This window comes from Carcharhinus amblyrhynchos, chromosome 14, assembly GCF_965287045.1.
Source record: "Carcharhinus amblyrhynchos chromosome 14, sCarAmb.v2.hapA, whole genome shotgun sequence".
NCBI lineage: Eukaryota > Metazoa > Chordata > Chondrichthyes > Carcharhiniformes > Carcharhinidae > Carcharhinus > Carcharhinus amblyrhynchos.
The window spans coordinates 67,718,107-67,736,817 of NC_137337.1; the positions used below are offsets into that span (position 1 = coordinate 67,718,107).

Below are 18,711 nucleotides of genomic sequence, written 5' to 3' on the forward strand. Positions count from 1 at the left end.
CCCTCACCCCACCCCCACCCCACCCCCCCCCCCCTCACCCCACCCCACCCACCCACCCCTCACCCCACCCCACCCACCCACCCCTCACCCCTCACCCCACCCCACCCACCCCCTCACCCCACCCCACCCCACCCCCCTCACCACACCCCACCCACCCACCCCTCACCCCCTCACCCCACCCCACCCACCCCTCACCCCTCACCCCACCCCACCCACCCCTCACCCCCTCACCCCACCCCACCCACCCCTCACCCCCACACCCACCCCACCCACCCCTCACCCCCTCACCCCACCCCACCCACCCCTCACCCCCTCACCCCCCCCACCCCCTCACCCCCCACCCCCCACCCCACCCCCCCTCACCCCTCACCCCACCCCACCCATACTCCACCCCACCCCACCCATACTCCACCCCCCATCCTCCCACCCCACACCCCACCCAACTCCACCCCCCATCCTCCCCACCCCACCCCCCACCCATACTCCACCCCCCACCCCCCATCCCCCCACCCCCCATCCCCCCACCCCACCCATACTCCACCCCTCACCCCTCCACCCATACTCCACCCCTCACCCCTCCACCCCCCCACCCCCCACACCCCACCCCCCACCCCCCACACCCCACCCCCCTCCCTCCCCTCCCTCCCTCCCCCCCATCCCCCCCCTCCCTCCCCCCCATCCCCCCCCTCCCCCTCACACCCCGCCCCTCCCCCCCCCCTCACACCCCCCCCTCCACACCCACCCCTCCCCCACCCCTCACCCCCCCACCACCACCCCCACCCCTCCCCCCTCCCTCCCTCCCCCCATCCCCCCCCCTCCTCCCTCCCCCCATCCCCCCCCTCCCCCTCACACCCCGCCCCTCACACCCCCCCCACTCCACCCCCCCACCCCCCCACCCCCCCCCACCCCCCGCCCCTCACACCCCCCCCACTCCACACCCACCCCCCCACCCACCCCCCCCCCCACCCACCCCCCCCCCACCCCCACCCCCCCCCCGCCCCTCACACCCCCCCCACTCCACACCCACCCCCCCACCCACCCCCCCCCCCCCACCCCCCCCCCACCCCCCCCCACCCCCACCCCCCACCCCCACCCCCCCACCCACCCCCCCCCCACCCCCCCCCCCACCCCCCCCCACCCCCACCCCCCCCCACCCCCACCCCCCACCCCCCCCCCCACACCCCCACCCCCCCCCCACCCCCCCACCCCCCCCCCCCACACCCCCACCCCCCCCCCCACCCCCACCCCCCCCCCCACACCCCCCACCCCCCACACCCCCCCACACCCCCACACCCCCCCCACACCCCCACACCCCAGGGCTCAGGTTCAATTCCAGCCTCGGGTCACTGTCTGTGCGCAGTTTGAAAATTCTCCCCGTGTTCACATGAGTTTCTTCCCCGAGTCTGCAAGATGTGATTGGCCATGCTAAAATTTACCATTAGTGTCAGGAGATTAGTAGGGTGAATAGGTGGGATTACAGGTTTAGGGTGGGACTGTTGTCAGGGTAGACTTGATGGGCCAAATGGCCTCCTTCTGCATTGTGGGGACTCTATGATTCTGTGAAGTGATCAAGGCTCCACTCCTGACACTTGTGCATTAAAGCCCCAGGGCTCGTTGGGAGTTGCCTTCTCTCTTGCTGTTGTACACAGTCTGGCCACCGCCTTTCCTATGCTGCAACATAGCCCACACATCAAAAACAATTCCAGCAGCAGCCAGATTCTCCCAGTCTGCCCCAAGGTTCAGAATGGCTTCACATAAATGCAAGCTCTTACTTTTACGCAATGTTCTCTCTTAGTTAGGTAGCAACCGGCTAGATTAAAACAAGACCTGTTCAGGGCACCAACTGCCATGATGTTACCCTCCATGGTAACTGCTGGAGGGTTCCCAACCCTCCAGTATTGGCCTGGCATCAAGGTAGCACAGTGGTTAGCACTGCTGCCTCACAGCGCCAGGGACCCAGGTTCAATTCCCGATTTGGGTCACTGCCTGTGTGAAGTTTGCATGTTATCGCTGTGTCTGCGTGGGTTTCCTCCAGGTGCTCCAGTTTCCTCCCACAGTCCAAAGATTTGCGGGTTTGGTGGTCTGGCTATGCTAAATTGCCCCTTAGTGTCAGAGGGCCTAGCAGGGTAAAGGCATGGGTTACGGGGATAGGGGCTGAGTGGGATTATGATCATTGCAGACTCGATGGACCAAATGGCCTCCTTCTGCACTGTAGGATGCTATGGTTGTATGGCCGGAGTTTTACCGGCATACCTGCCCCGGATTGAGTGCGGCTCAGAAGATGGCATTGGCCTCTGGCAGGATCGTACAAACCTCGGGCGGACATGCCGGTAGAATTCTGCTCTACGTTTCCAGGAATTGAGGATCAGTTTTCCGGACAGTGCCATGTACAAACAAGGAGAACCATCATCGGGAGATTAAAACAGTTTGGTTTTGTCATTTACTCTCAATGTTTCTCTTGACCAGGTACAAGAAAATTGAAAATAGGGTGGTGGGGAGGGGGATGCTGCTTGACTAACAGTTGAGCATCATCTAATCGAGGCTTTTTGCTTTCCATTGGGTGTAGAAAGGCATAAGAATGAATGTGTTGCTGACTAATTGCTGGAGGATGAGGGCAAGTCATGCGATGCAGGCATGAGGCATAGGATGTAAGAGCAGGGAGATTATGATGGAGCTATAGAAAACACTCATTAGGCCACAGTTAGAGTATTGTGTGCCGTTCTGGTCACCACAACATAGGAAGGGTGTGATTGCATTAGAGAGGGTGCAGAAGAGGTTCACCAGGGTGTTGCCTGGGCTGAAGAGTTTCAGCTCTGAAGAGAGGCTGATTAGACTGAGATTGATTTCCTTCGAACTGAGAAGGCTGAAGGGAGATCTTTTCAATTTGATTTGATTTATTATTGTCACATGTATTAGTATACAGAGAGAAGTATTGTTTCTTGTGCACTGTACAGACAAAGCGCAGAGAAGGGAAGGAGGGTGTAGAATGTGGTGTTACAATAAAAGCTAGATTGAGGTGTACAAAATTATAAGGGCTATAGATAGGAAGGAACCTTTCCCCTTAGTAGAGGGGTCAATAACCAGGGGGCACAGAGGGGTAAGAGATTTGAGGAGAAGTTTTTGCACCCGGAAGAGGTTGGGAATCTGGAACTCTCTGCCTGAAAGGGTGGAGGGAACCCTCACAACATTTAAGAAACATTTAGATGAGCACTTGGAACGCCACAGCTTACAAAGCTGCAGACCAAGTGCTGGAAAATGGGACCAGAAGTTTAAAGTTTATTTATCAGTGCTACTAGTAGGCTAACATTAACACTGCAACGAAGCTACTGTGAAAATCCCCTAGTTGGCACACTCCGTGTACACTGAGGGAGAATTTAGCATGACCAGGGCACTTAACCAGCGCAATGGGCGGAAACTGCATCACCGGAGAAACACGGGGAGAATGTGCGAATGCCCACACAGACCCAAGCCAGGAATCGACCCTGGGGTCTCCTGGCGCTATGAGGCAGCAGTGCTAAGCACTGTGTCACCGCGCCATCGAGAGATAGGAATAGATAGGTGTTTGATAGTCAGTGCGGACATGATAGGCCGAAGGGCCTTTTTCTGTTCTCTGTAAAACTCACTCTATGAAACTTCCAGGAGCGCATTTAATCACAACCTGAATCCCTCTTCTTTCTTCCCATCTATTATGTATGGTCAGCAGGACTCTACACTGCAGATTATCCGGGGGGGGGGGGGGGGGGGGGTGCAGTGGTTGGGGGGGGGGGGGGTGCAGTGGTTGGGGGGGGGGGGGTGCAGTGGTGGGGGGGGGGGTGCAGTGGAGGTGGGGGGGGGTGCAGTGGAGGGGGGGGGGGTGCAGTGGAGGGGGGGGGGTGCAGTGGGGGGGAGGGGGTGCGGTGAGGGGAGTGATGCAGTGGAGTTAATTACTCTTTAGGTGATGAAAATGAATTAAAGATGTAGCTGGTGGGGCGGGGGGATGCCTCACAGTAATCCCACACAAGCAGAGTTAGACAAATCCCTGGCCGGGGAATTGGACTCCTCAAGAGTCTTAATTGCAACCACTTTCAACTCACGCCACACTGCTCGGATGAAAGGGCTGATCTCAGCCCACCGGTTCAAATGGTTCCCAGTGATGTGGAATTCTGAGTAACCTCAGACCTGATACAATTCCCTGCAGACCCAAAGTCCCCTTCATTCTTCACTAATGAGCTGCTCTTATTTGGAAATGAGAATTAATGGAAGAACTGCCTTCCTTGAGACTTTATACTGCCTTAGTCCCAAAAGGCAAGGCGACACACTGTTGCCTCACAGCGCCAGGAACCCAGATTCGATTCCCGGCTTGGGTCACTGTCTGTGTGGAGCTGTTCAGAGACACTGAGGGAGAATTTAGCATGGCCAATTCATCTAACCCACACATCTTCGGATTGTGGGAGGAAACTGGAGCACCCGGAGGAAATCCATGAAGACACAGTACAGACCGCATACAGACAGTGACCCAAGGCTGGAATTGAACCCGGGTCCCTGGCGCTGTGAGGCCATGATGTGGGGATGCCAAAAATAAACTTGTACTACCAAAAATAAAAGTCTGGAATTAAATGACCACGAAACCATTGTTGTCAAAACCCATCTGCTTCACTCATGCCCTTTAGGGAAGGAAATCTGTTGTCCTTATTCAGTCTTGCCTACATGTAACTCCAGGGCCACAGCAAAGTGGCTGACTCTTAGCTGCTCTCTAAAATGATCTAGCAAGCCACTCAGTTCAAGGGTAATTAGGGATGGGGTAACCAGTGTTGGCCCAGCCAGTGATGCCCATATCCCATGAGCAAATGGAAAAAGTCCTTCATACCACGGAGAATTGGGATAGGCTGGGAATGTGGAGCTGAGGTTCAGTATCAACCACAATCTTGTTTAATGGGTAAATATGTGGGATTATGGGGACAGGGCCTGAATGGGATTGTTGTTGGTGCAGGTCCGATGGGCCAAATGGCCATTTGATGTTTTGGCTTCCTGAAGTCTCATAGAAATCACAGAATCCCTACAGTGCAGAAATAGACCATTCAGCTCATCAAGCCTACACTGACAGCAATCCCACCCAGCCCTACCCCTGTAACCCTCACATATTTACCCAGCTAATCCCCTGACATTAAGGGTCAATGTCGCATGGCCAATCAACCTAATCTGCACATCTTTGGGCTGTGGGAGGAAACTGGAGCACCTGAAGGAAACCCACGCAGACACGGGGAGAACGTGCAGACGCCGGACAGGCAGTGACACAAGCCAGGAATCGAACTGGGTCCCTAAGAATGTGAGGCAGCAGTGCCAACCACTGTGCTACCGTGCACAAGTAGGTCAAACGACAAAAGATAGGGGAATAAAAAACAGATTTTTGCAACCTCCGTCTGCCCCAACTCTTTCACGGCAAACAATACGCAAGTTACTGTTCTAATGTAAGAAACACTATGCATAAATTGGCTGCTGCAAGCTCCCACAAAGAGCAATGTAATAAACTCCAGGTGACCGGGGATGTTGCCCGAGGAAGAAATAAATATTAAGACAACCTGTTCTTAATGCTATAGAGTTTTACAGCTGGAATCCTGTAGGGCAGCAAGGAGTCTCACAACACCAGGTTAGAGTCCAACAAATTGGTTGGACTTTAACCTGGTGTTGTGAGACTTCTTACTGTGTTTACCCCTGTCCGATGCCGGCATCTCCACATCTTGTAGGGCAGACATGGGCCACAGTGAACATCTCAAAGGACTGTACCTCCAACAGTGCTGCCCTTCCTCAGTACCGCACTGAGTGCCAGCCTGAGTCATGTACTCAGGACTCTGGAATCCTTGATCTCCTGACTCAGAAGGGAGAGTGCTATCACATCTAAAATTCCAACCAAATGAATCAAAAAGTTGAGCTACAACCGAAGGAATGTGTCTTTAGTCCTAAAAGACAAATGTTATTTTATCAGTGTGCCCAGTCAGTGGACAGAGGAACCATTTTAGGTTGCTCTTGCTGGAGTCTAGTCAGAGCAGACTGGGGTTTGGTGCAAGGCAGCCCTGGTTAGTTGTACTCTGCATTGTTAGGAGGTCAGTTCAGGAGGCATCCAGAAACAAAACACAAGAACAGTTCATCTCATAGAATCATACAATGCAGAAGGAGGCCATTCGGCCCACTGAGTCTGCACTGACCACAATCGTATCCAGGTCCTATCCCCACAACCCCATCATTTATGTAGCTAGTTCCCCTGATGCCAGGGTCAATTTATCCTGGCCAATCCACCTAACCTGCACATCTTTGGACTGTGGGAGGAAACCAGAGCACCTGGAAGAAACCCACACAGACACAGGGAGAATGTGCAAACTCCACATAGTCACCTGAGGCTGGAATTGAGCCCGGGTCCCTGGCGCTGTGAGGCAGCAGTGCTAACCACTGAGCCATCGTGCCATCTCCCTCTCTGCAATCTTCTCCAACACCACAATCCTTCAAGATATCCAACCTCCTCTAATTCTAGCCTCTTGCACATCCTTAATTAAAATTGTTCCACCATTGGTGACCATGCAGTGACCCGAGGCTGGAATCGAACCCAGGTCTCTGGCGGTGTAAGGCAGCAGTGCTAACCACTGTGCCACCTGGTGAAGAGAGAGAGAAATTCCAGCCAAGGATCATGTAAATCTCTCTAGCCCTGTAACCCCTGGCAAGACGTTTAGGCTCACCTCTGAGACACTCACACAGAACGTCAAACCAGAAAATCTTGCTCTACCCCCCACTCCCTTTACTTCTCCCTCAGGGATGCAGAGAGCCCTGCCCACATTCCCCCCACCCCCACTCTTTCTCAGAGATCCAGAGAACCCTGCCACACCACCCCCCATTCTCCCTCAGAGATACACAGAACTCTGTCTCCGCCACCCCCCTCCCTCAGAGATACAGAGATGTCTGCCCATGGATCCCACCCCATGTTTTCCCTCAGGGATCCAGAGAATCCTGTTCCCCCCTCTCTCCCCCAGAGATAGAGAACCCTGCCCATACGCCTCCGTTCTCCCTTAGAGATACAGAGAACCCTGCCAAACCTTCCCCATTCTCCCTCAGAGATACAGAGAACCGTGCCGCCCCCTCTTTCCCTCAGAGACGCACTCAGCAACTGAACAAGCCCCCTGCCACACCCATACAAGCTAGATGTATCTCCCAGGTTCCAGTTGATGTTCTCCTTTGCCACATCCCACTGGAAAATTGGAGTGAGAGAGGGCCAAGGTAGAGCATACATTTGTCTGCACAAGGTAGGAACTGACTGTGAATTAAGTCAGTAAGCAGTGACAATTCAGTGCCAAGCCCAGCATCCGAAGGATTATTGGAGGAACACAAGGAGTTTACAATCATTTTTGAAAGAGTTGTTTTCTGGAGTAGACTGGGTGCAGCTCAATAACAACAAGTTTACAGTAAAAATCATGCACTGGGAGCGCCGCACTGGGAGCGTGTGATTTTTTTCCGAGCAGAAACATCCTCAAGCATTCACAGAGATTGTATTAAGATGGGAAGAATGAGGGAGTTTAAGGAAAGCAGAAGGTGATGTCGCGACTATAAAGTGGGATTTCATCAAATAGAAGCAGGCCATGTGGCCCATCAAGTCTGCACTGACTCACCAGCAGATCATCCCATCCAATCTCTAACCTTGTAACCCCCCTGCAGATACCATGGCCAAGCCATCAAACCTGCACATCTTCCAGCTTCTGTGCGGAGTCTGCATGTTCTCTCGTGCCTACTTGGGTTTCCTCTCCAAAAGCCATGCAGGTTAGCAGGACTGGCCAATGCATGGCCATTGCACCTAATCAGCACGTCTTTCAGACCGTAGGAGGAAACCGGAGCACCCGGAGGAAACCCCTGCAGACACGGAAACAATGTGCAGACTCTGCACTGTCAGTGGCTCAAGGCCGGAATTACATCTGAGTCCCTGGCGCTGTGAGGCTAACCACTATGCCACCCTATTTGCCACGGCTTACTGGTTTGCCCGCTTGCCTCCCGAGTCAGATGTGCAAGCCCCACTCGAGAGCGCTGAGCCAGGAGTGCAGTGCAGCATCAAGTATTTATTTATTAGTGTCACAAGTAGGCTTACATTAACACTGCAATTAAGTTACTATGAAAACCCCCTAGTTGCCACACTCCGGCGCCTGTTCAGGTACACCAAGGGATAATTTAGCATGGCCAATGTGCCTAACCAGCACGTCTTTTGGACTGTGGGAGGAAACCGGAGCACCCGGAGGAAACCCACGCAGAAACGGGGAGAACGGGCAAACTCCACACAGACAGTGACCCAAGCTGGGAATCGAACCCTGGTCTGTGAGGTAGCAATGCTAATCACTGTTCCACTCTTGAATACCATCCTTTCAGTCACGTGTCACGTGAATTTTGAATAAAGTCCGTGTCTGGTTTTCAAGGTGGACAAAGATTCCCTGGCACTATTGCGCAGCCAAGTCCCCCTCCTGTAGTGTCTGGGTCAATTTATCTCTCGTCCCTAAAACAGATCATAGAATCCCCACAATGCAGAAGGAGGGCCATTCGTCCCATCAAACCTGCACTGGCAACAATCCCACCCAAGCCCTATCCCCATAACTCTACAAACCTACCCCACTAATCTCTCTAACCCACACATCCTGGACACTAAGGAGCAATTTGGCATGGCCAATCAACCTAACCCGCATATCTTTGGACTGTGGGAAGAAACTGGAGCACCCGGAGGAAACCCACGCAGACACGGGGAGAATGTACAAACTCCACACAGGCCGAGCCAGGAATCGAACCCAGGTCCCTGGCGCCGTGAGGCAGCAGTGCTAAGGGGGATCATCTGATAATTTATCTCATTGCCGTTTGTGGGATCTCACTGCGCACAAGCTGGCGACTGCATTTCCTACATTACAACAGTGACTACACTTCAGAAGCACTTCAGGTCAAGCAGTTTGGGACTTGCTAAGATTGTGGGAGACCCAATATAAATTCAAGTCTTTTTTTTCCTACTGACAGAAGCTGGGAGATGTATCAAGATCCCAGTTTTCTCTTTTGTGATATTGTTCCCAATACTCACGCCGTCAGTCTCGCTCCCAAACTCCTGCACCAAACACCATCCCTGAACTGAACCTGGGGTGCAGTAACTGCCCTTCAGTTTCCCCTCGCTTGTTCTTGGAAAATCTAATCCCTAGCCAGGGGGATGACAGCACAACCCTGCTACCTGACCACCACTCAAAAGACCCTAGTCATGTGGACAAACCGGCCCACCAACAGGTTCCAGCGCCGCCCCCCTCAGTCGAATTGCCAATCGCCCCTCGTGCGCAAGTTCCTGGTGACCCTCACCCCATCCGCTCAAAAGGGTGGACTGTACCCAACAAGGAAGTGGGTGCTCAGGAAACGAGGGGAGGAGGAGGAAAGAGAAGTTAAGCGGTACCTTTATGCCGACAGCTCTCGGTGTTTTGACTGTGCTGGTTGGCACCGAGCGTGCCCCTGGCACCGCCTCTCCAGCTCCGTCACACCACAACACAAAACAGGTTCTTCTTGTTGGCTGTCGTGAGGCACTGTGAACAGCTGATGGCACCAGGCTGTGACTGACACAAGAGCCCTTGCCTGTCAACACAACATTAACCCTTCCCGGGGCCTGTAGGCACAGACCTTCACTACACCGCACCTCGCCTCCGGCCCACCCCCAACCCCACGCTCCCGGACCACCCCCGGCGACTCGCCTCCAGCCCCCGCCTGGCCACCCACCACCACCTCGTCTCCTGCCCCCACCCCCCAACATCCAGCACCTTGTTTCCTGCTCCCCCACCCCCTGGCACCTCGTCTCCTGCACCCCCCACCTCCGGCACTTCGTCTTCTGCCCTCCCCCCCCCATCCCACCATCCCACAACCCCTGGCACCTCATCTCCTGCCCCCCCCAATCCCCCCGACACCCAGCATCTCATCTCCCGCCCCCATCCTTGGCAGCATGTCCCCTGCTACCACCCCCGGCATCTTGAATCCTGCCCCCAGCCCCCCAGGCACCTCGTCTCCCACCCCCACTCCCCACATCTCATCTCCTACCCCCACCCCACCCCCACACCTCATCTCCTGCCCTCCCCCACCCCTGGCACCTCGTCTCCTGCCTCCCCACCTCCCCCCCCGCCACCTCCGACCCACCCCCAGCACCCCAAACCCCTTCCCATTTTTTTGGTGGGGCTGCACGTGAGGGGGTGTGCGTGAGGGTGAGTGAGAGCGAGTGTGCGAGACAGCGAGCGAGAGAGAATGTTTGTGACAGAGAGAGTGCGTGAGAGAGTGTAAAACCAGTGTCTGTTCTCAGTTAACTGAACACAATAGGGCTGTGTCCTTGGACCTCGTGTAGAGAGTATAAAACTCAAGACTGTTCTCAGACTGTTCCACACTGTTGGTAAATACATAGGCATTAACACTGCCCTCGTTGAGCAGTGGGTGAAGGCAAGGTGCGACAGCTCCTGTGGTCGAATAGCTCACAAAATGGGTTTTTAGCTAAACTCCTGAGAGTCAGGAGTGCAAAACCTTGTCAAGTAATGCTGATGGGAAAAGAAGCAAAGAGATGAGATGGGGACTTCCCCCGACTCACTCAGTGGCCGGAATGTTGCCAGCACGCCCGCCCCGAGGCTCACAGAACGGTGTTCTCCATTGACCTCAGGTGGGATCTTACGGGTGAGGTGGTAAAATTCTGGGCACATACGCGGACACACATGCACGTGTAGACATGCATACACACGGACACACACACACGTATACACAGACACACACACACGTATACACAGACACACACACGGACACACACACAAACACATACACAGACACGGACACGGACACACACACATATACGCAGACGGACACACACAGCACCTTTGGCACAGTAAAGACATGTGATAAAACAAATTTTCAGCAGGTCAGTGAGCACAGGGGTGACGGGGGAATGGGACTTGGTGCAAGGTTGGGTACAGGCAGTTTGAAAAGGACTCATGTTTCAGGAGAAGGCAGAGCAAGAGACTGGCAAGGAGAGCATTGGAATAGTCTGCAGGTAACAAAGGTGTGGGTGAAGGTTTCAACAGTTGATAAGCTGAAAGGCGCAACGTAAATGCAAATCTTCCTTTTGCTTTCGAGTATATTCCCTTCCCATCACTCAACAACATCCTCCTTGAGAGATTTTGCCAAGTGCCTCGAAAAGGCTTGACCCAGGCCTGTGGATCTGGACAATGAATCTCTACTGACTGTGTGGAGTCTGCACGTTCTCCCTGTGTCTGCGTGGGTTTCTTCCGGCTGCTCCCACAGACCAAAGATGTGCGGGTTAGGTTGACTGGCCATGCTAAATTGACCCTAGTGTCGGGGGAACTAGCAAGGTAAATGTGTGCTGTTACAGGAATAGGGCCTGGGTGGGATTGTGGTCAGTACAGGCTCAATGGGCTGTATGCCCTCCTTCTGATTCTATTCTACGATATTGAGCCTGGAAGGGAGGCTGTATATCCATCTTCACCCATGGGATAGGCAGCCCACACAGCCAGTGGAAAGCTCCAACTGCTTCTGTCTTGCTCAATCGCCGAGAGGCAGAGTCCAGGATGTATTGAACTCTATACCTTTCAGATGGGTCAGATCAGTCAGCTAGATCCTGAATGGTGTGGCTTAGCTATCAGGAACAAGGGCATACTTCCTAATATTTATACAGAAATCATATCTGTTCAGCTGACACTCACACAGCCGCCACTCAAGGTCAAGACAGTTTGATCAATTTCCCACTTTGAAGGAACAATTTCAATTTTCAAAAGCAGGATCGCAGACTGAATTCCCATATTCCAACCCCCAATCCGATCACAGGTCATCGCAGACTGAATTCCCGTATTCCAAGTCCCAATCCGGTCACAGCTCATCGCAGACCTGTATATTAGCTGGATTGAAGGTCGGGGCATCTATAAAAGCCATGCTTCTCTGGAAAGACTTGTTGAAAGGGGAAAGGCAGACGTCACCAAAAGCAAGTCTCTGAGTAAGAAGTCTCACAACATCAGGTTAAAGTCCAACCAGCTTATTTGATAGTAAACCCACAAGCTTTTGGGGTTTGCCCCTTCGTCAGGTGAGTGAAGAGTTCTGGTCTCAGACAGAGCATATAACAGCACACACAGTTTACAGAATACTGATTAGAATATGAGTCTTCACAGCCAATCTGTTATTCAAGTCTTAAAGATGCAGACAATGTGAGTGGTTCTTACAGAGTACCTGCTTCCCCCAAGGCCTGTGGCCGTGTGGCTTTCTCCAGTTCAATTTCTGCTCAGTGAGTTATCTGATCTCCGTCCGGCGGCTGGGCTATGGGTGCCAAAATGGGGACTTTTTTTTTGAAAAGAGTCATTGTGTGGCATTATTCACTGGCATTTATTGCCCATCCCTAGTCAACCTTGAAATGGGTGGCTGGCTGCCATTTCAGAGGGTAGTTGAGAATCAACCGTATCGCTGTGGCTCTGGAGTCACATGTAGGCCAGACCGGGTAAGGACGGCAGATTTCCTTCCCTAAAGGACATTAGTGAACCAGATGGGTTCTTCCAACAATCGACAATGGTTTCCTGGCCATCAGTACAGCCTTAATTCCAGATCATTTTTATTGAATTCAAATTCCACCATCTGCCATGGCAGGATTCGAACCCAGAACATTAGTTTAAGTTTGTTTATTAGTGTCACGAGTAAGCTTACATTAACACTGCAATGAAATTACTGTGAAAATTTCCTCGTCAGCGCACTCTGGCACTTGTTCGGGTACACTGAGGGAGAATTTAGCACGGCCAATGCACCTAACCAGCACGTCTCTCAGATTGTGGGAAGAAACTGGAGCACCCAGAGGAAACCCACGCAGACACGGTGAGAATGTGCAAATTCTGCACAGAGAGTGTCCCAGGCCGGGTATTGAACCCAAGTCCCCAGCGCTGTAAGGCAGCAGTGCTGACCATTGTGTCTCCATACCATCTGTTGAGTTTCTGGATGAATAGTCCAAGGAACATGAACAGTCAAAGTTTCAGAACCTGATCATTAACCAGTCAGCGAACCCTTGCTGATGGGTGTTCGCACATGGGGTGACACACAGCTGGTGAGTCGCAGCACCAAGCTGTGCGGGCTGTGATGTCCACACAGTCAAATAGTCCTAGTGTGTGGAGCCATGTTTGTATCTGGGGGAGGCACTAGCTGGGCTCGGAACAGGAGGAGATTTTTCAATGTCTCAGGGTCTCTTGGTCATTCAGACAGATCAGAGTTGACCTGCACCTTAGCTCTATCCACCAGCTTTGCTCCATACCCAGTTCGCTGCTCTCATGCAATAAAAATCCACCAATCTGTTTTCAACAAACAAACTGACGGCCATAAACTGTAGGATTTTAGAAGGAAGAGTTTAAGTTTTCCATCACTTTCAGCATGAAAAAAATGTTCCCCACATTTCACAGAATCCCTACAGTGCAGAAGGCCCATCGACTCTGCACTGAACACAATCCCACCCAGGTCCTATTCCCGTAACCCCACATATTTACCCTGCTGATCTCCTAACATTAAGGGTCAATTTATCATGGCCAATCAACCTAATCTTTCGGACTGTGGGAGGAAACTGGGGCACCTGGAGGAAACCCACACAGACGTGGGGAGAATGTGCAAACTCCTGAGGCTGGAATTGAACCCAGGCCCCTGGCGCTGCGAGGCAGCAGCGCTAACCACTGTGCCATCCTACTTTCACACTTGAATAATCCAGCTTTTGTTTCAAGATCAGGTTTCCCCACCCCCCACTAGTTTTATCCGCTAAAGGAAATGGTTTCTCCATATGCAACTTATCAAATTCCTTTATCATTTTAAATACCTCAACATCATAAATCAAGGAAGTGCACCCACCCCCCTCCTCTCCTTATTGCTCTAAACGATGCCCCAGCAAGTGGCTACCACTCGTGCTTCTCAGCGCCAGGGACTCAGGTTTAACTCTGAAACTGTTTCTTCCTGGAGCTGTACAAAGCTAGACTGCCCTCCATCCTCAAGCCAAACCAGGTGACTGTCGGTGTGGAGTTTGCACTTTCTCCCCGTGAACTTCCTCCGGGTGCTCCGGTTTCCTCCCACAGACCAAAGGTGTGCAGGTTTGGTGGATTGGCCATGCTAAATTGCCCCTTAGTGTCCAAAGATGTGTAGGTTAGTTAGATTGGCCATGCTAAATTGCCCCTTAATGTCCAAAGATGTGTAGGTTAGGTGGATTGGCCATGCTAAATTGCCCCTTAATGTCCAAAGATGTGTAGGTTAGGTGGATTGGACATGCTAAATTGTCCCTTAGTGTCCAAAGATGTGTAGGTTAGGTGGATTGGACATGCTAAATTGCCCCTTAATGTCCAAAGATGTGTAGGTTAGGTGGATTGGACATGCTAAATTGCCCCTTCATGTCCAAAGATGTGTAGGTTAGGGCGATTAGCAGGGTAAATACGCAGAGTTATTGGGATAGGGCAGGGGATTGGGTCTGGTTGGGATGCTATTTCGGAGAGTCAGTGCAAACTTTCTGCACTGTCGGGCTTCTATGGTTGTCTGAAAGAGCGGGGAGGGAGCTGGGAATGGACTGCCTGTAGTTCAGACTGAAACTTGAGAAGTGCGATCGTTTAAAGAGACAGCTTCCCTGGCCCGGAATCAAAGAGCGTGGCTCCAGTCTTTAATTACACTATCAGGAAACCATCAGAGCAACATCTGAGCATTATCGCAGTCAAACAGCACTCGACATCAAGTGGAGAGAACAAATCGGCCCCAGGGATAAGGACTCGTCGGCACCAGGGGAGGGAACAAGGAAGAACACACGCTGGTGATGGGGGCTCAGGGGAGCAGGGTAACGGGAGAGGGTTGCAAGTTGGGACAAGGTGAGATGGAGGAAGGAGTAAAAAAAATGTACGCATGTAACATGAGATTCCAGCACACCAACTGGAAGGTAGATATAAAAGAGAGGAGCTCTTTATGATAGTGACATCAGACCATAATCACAAAACAAATTATTTTTGATGGACGCTCGGAGTTCCTGATACAACAGGAAATACTCAAACATTTAATTTCTGATCTCCAGAGAGCTGAGAAGTGGAGTTCAGCTGGCAGAGTTTAACTGCTAATTTCCCATCACCAGGTTACCTGGTCACAGAACCGTTACAGCACAGGAGGCCATTCTGCCCATCATGTTTATGCCAGCTCACCAATCAAGCACATGACCTGGCACCATTCCCCTGCCTTTTTCCTGCACATTGTTTCTAAGTAAGTAACCATCTAGCACCCTCTTGCATGCCTCGATTGAACCTGCCTCCACCACACTTCCAGGCAAAGCATTCCACACCCCAACCACTCGCTGGGTGAGAAAGCTTTTTCTCACATCACGTTTGCTTCTTTGGTAAATCACTTTAAATCATAGAATCCCTACAGTACAAAAGCAGGCCATTTGGCCCATTGAGTCTACACCAAACACAACCCCACCTTATTCCCGTAACCCCACATATTTACCCTAGCTGGTCCTCTGGACAATAGGGACAATTTAGCACGGCCAATCAACCTAACCCGCACATCTCTGGACTGTGGGAGGAAACCGGAGCACCCGGAGGAAACCCACACAGACACAGGGAGAATGTGCAAACTCCACACAGACAGTGACCCAAGCTGGGAGTCGAATCTGGTGCTGTGAGGTAGCACTGCCACCGTGCCGCCCACTCACAATTCTCCTGTGTATGTTGGCAGGAATGCATTTTCATGCTGCCTGCTTATGATTGCTGCCTCTGGCCAGCAGTGTCAACTGGCTGGACACCTGATGGGCCGAAGGGCCTTTTCTGTGCTCTGTGAGTCTCTGACTGTGAAACACTAACAGGGCTCAAAATCCAGACTTGCTAGCACTACTTGGTGGCTGGGATGGAGGGGGTGCTAGCAGTCCTTTGTGAGCTGAATCTGACCTGGGAAGCAGTGAAGAATGGTACAACATGGGAGAGCGTGAACTTCATAGTTTACAGACTATGCACCACAGGCCTTGCTGGAGAAGGTGCAAAGGAGGAGTGATGTCCCCAGGGTACTACAGTGTGTCCAGACACACGAATAAAAAGGTCAGGAGAAAGATAACCCTTGAGGTAAATGCTGGGAGTCAAGTCCTAAGGACACAGGTACAGTGTGGCAAGAAATCCAGAGACCTGCCATGAGCAGTCAAAGTCAGCGAATGCATCTTCCAATGTCACATCCTACAAACCACACCATCAGCCTCAGTCATTGCTCACTCGCTCTGGCAATTACCTACCAATCTCCATCAACCAGGACGTATATCTAATAATCTGCTTCACCTCATCCCCCCACATTTAGCACAGTTACAAACCTCACACACACACCTCACTGCCAGCTACTCAACCATGACAGTCACACCACCCTGATAGATTGCACAGCACTCTGTCACGCCCTGCTTCACATTTTGATCTGATTTATTATTGTCACATGTATCGGGATACAGTGAAAAGTATTGTTTCTTTTTGCACTGTACAGGCAAAGCATACCATTTGTAGAGTACATAGGGGAGATGGAAGGGAGAGGGTGCAGAATATAGTGTTACAGTCATAGTTACACCATATGGGCTGCAGTGGGTCAGGGCAACGGTTCACCACCACTTTCTAAAGGTCAATTAGGGATGCGTAATAACGGCTGGCCTAGCCAGCGACACCCACATCCCGTGAAAGAATACATTTAAAAAGTGAAGGCATCCGGGTTAATGGAATTTGCAGTCAGGCGAGGTCAGCTGGAGAGGTCAAGTTGCTTGAAACAAGAGAACGTGAATTTTACAATCCTTTACTAATGTGCAGGATCTTTTTGGCTCGCTGCTTCTTTATTTCACACAACATATTTCAGGTCATTCCCCATTTGCGTAGACAGAAAGCGAGACTTCCATTTCTGTAACAGAGACAACACTTCACTTAGCAGGGTAAATGCATGGGGTTACGGGGATAGACCTGGGTGGGATTGTGCAGACTCGATGAGCTGAATGGCCTCCCTCTGCACTGTAGGGATTCGACGATTCTATGACAGTGAGGGAAAGCTTGTTTGCCACAGAAATATCGCAGCAAGATCTTCTGCATCCATTCAAAGTGTGCCTTGGCTTCTTTAAAGTTTATTTGTTAGTTTGCACTGCATATCACGGACAACAAAAGGAGCATGTTGCCTGATTTAATCAGTCAATCTTCAGGACGTGCAGCCTACATTCCTGGCACTGCATCAAGACTGATGCAATTGGCAGCACTTGCTGGATAATCCCGAGCATGCTGCAGCTGCAAGGCACGGTAGCACAGTGATTAGCACTGCTGCTTCACAGCTCCAGGGACCTGGCTTCGATTCCCGGCTTGGGTCACTGTCTGTGTGGAGTTTGCACATTCTCCCCGTGTCCGCGTGGGTTTCCTCCGGGTGTTCCGGTTTCCTCCCACAGTCCAAAGATGTGCGGATTAGGTTAACTGGCCATTGCTAAATTGCTCCTTAGTGTCCTGGGTTGTGTAGGTTAGAGGGATTAGTTGGAAATATATGGCGATAGGGCCTGGGTAGGATTGTGATCACTGCAGACTTGATGGGCCAAATGGCCTCTTTCTGCACTGTAGGGTTTCTATAATTTCTATGATAGCTACATGAACAACCAATTTAAGGTACTCAAGTCGCGTTGGTAACACACTGCTGCAAGTGACATACATTCACATTCAGGGATACAAACAAAAATAACACGGTCAAGCTTTGCGCCTTTTTTGAATTATCTGGGAGCTTGGGGATCCCATAGTTCCCAATTACTTTCTCCAGGGCAATGCTTCAGCTAATTAGCTTCAGCTTGTCAAACAATCAGCCTTTTTCCCTTCTGTAGCATGAACTGTTATGAAATTTGATATTCTTACATTTGTCCTGATGAGTGCCAGGTGAAAAGCTTTGACAACGTGTGTCACTTTTCAGCAATATTTCAAAAGTACTTCATTGGCTATACAGTGAATCATAGAAACCCTACAATACAGAAAGAGGCCATTCGGCCCATCGAGTCTGCACTGACCGCAATCCCACCCAGGACCTCCCACCATATCCCTACATATTTTACCCACTAATCCCTCTAACCTACGCATCTCAGGACACTAAGGGGCAAGTTTAGCATGGCCAAACAACCTAACCTACACATCTTTGGACTGCAGGAGGAAACCGGAACACCCGGAGGAAACCCACGCAGACATGAGGAAAATGTGCAAACTCCACCCAGACAGTGACCCAAGCTGGGAATTGAACCCAGGTCCCTGGAGCTGTGAAGCAACAGTGCTAACCACTGTGCTACCAAGGTCACTGGCATAATTGGTAAAACAGCCAGAGGGGAGATATGGAGAATCTTATTCTTTTTGTATCGAGCTGCCCTAATCTTGAATATCCTGGCTAAAAAGGTAGTGGAAGCAGATTTAATAGCAATGCTCAGATGAAAATTGGATAAATGCGCCAAGAGAAGGAGATGGCTGAGCTGTGAGGAAAGAGCAAGGCAGTGGAATGCCTTGTATCGCAAGTTCCAAGAGCTAGTAGTGGCAATGATGGGCCAAATGGGATCACTCTGTGCTACAAGATTCTCTCAAGTTAATTAAATCAACTGAGGGAAGTCAGATACTCTGAGCTAGGATTGTCATACACACAGGAGGCTAGCTGAACCTTCGTGCCTGCGATGGCTCTTATCAATTAGGAAAGTGG

The 18,711-nt window shown here is 51.7% G+C and overlaps 1 protein-coding gene across 1 annotated transcript in view; it reads right to left on the minus strand.

Annotated features, from left to right (window-relative positions):
• The window catches only part of LOC145352758 (pleckstrin homology domain-containing family G member 3-like), a 196,213-nt gene that overhangs the window by 97,490 nt on the left and 80,012 nt on the right, over window positions 1-18,711 (minus strand). The gene's annotated exons all lie outside the window — the stretch shown is intronic.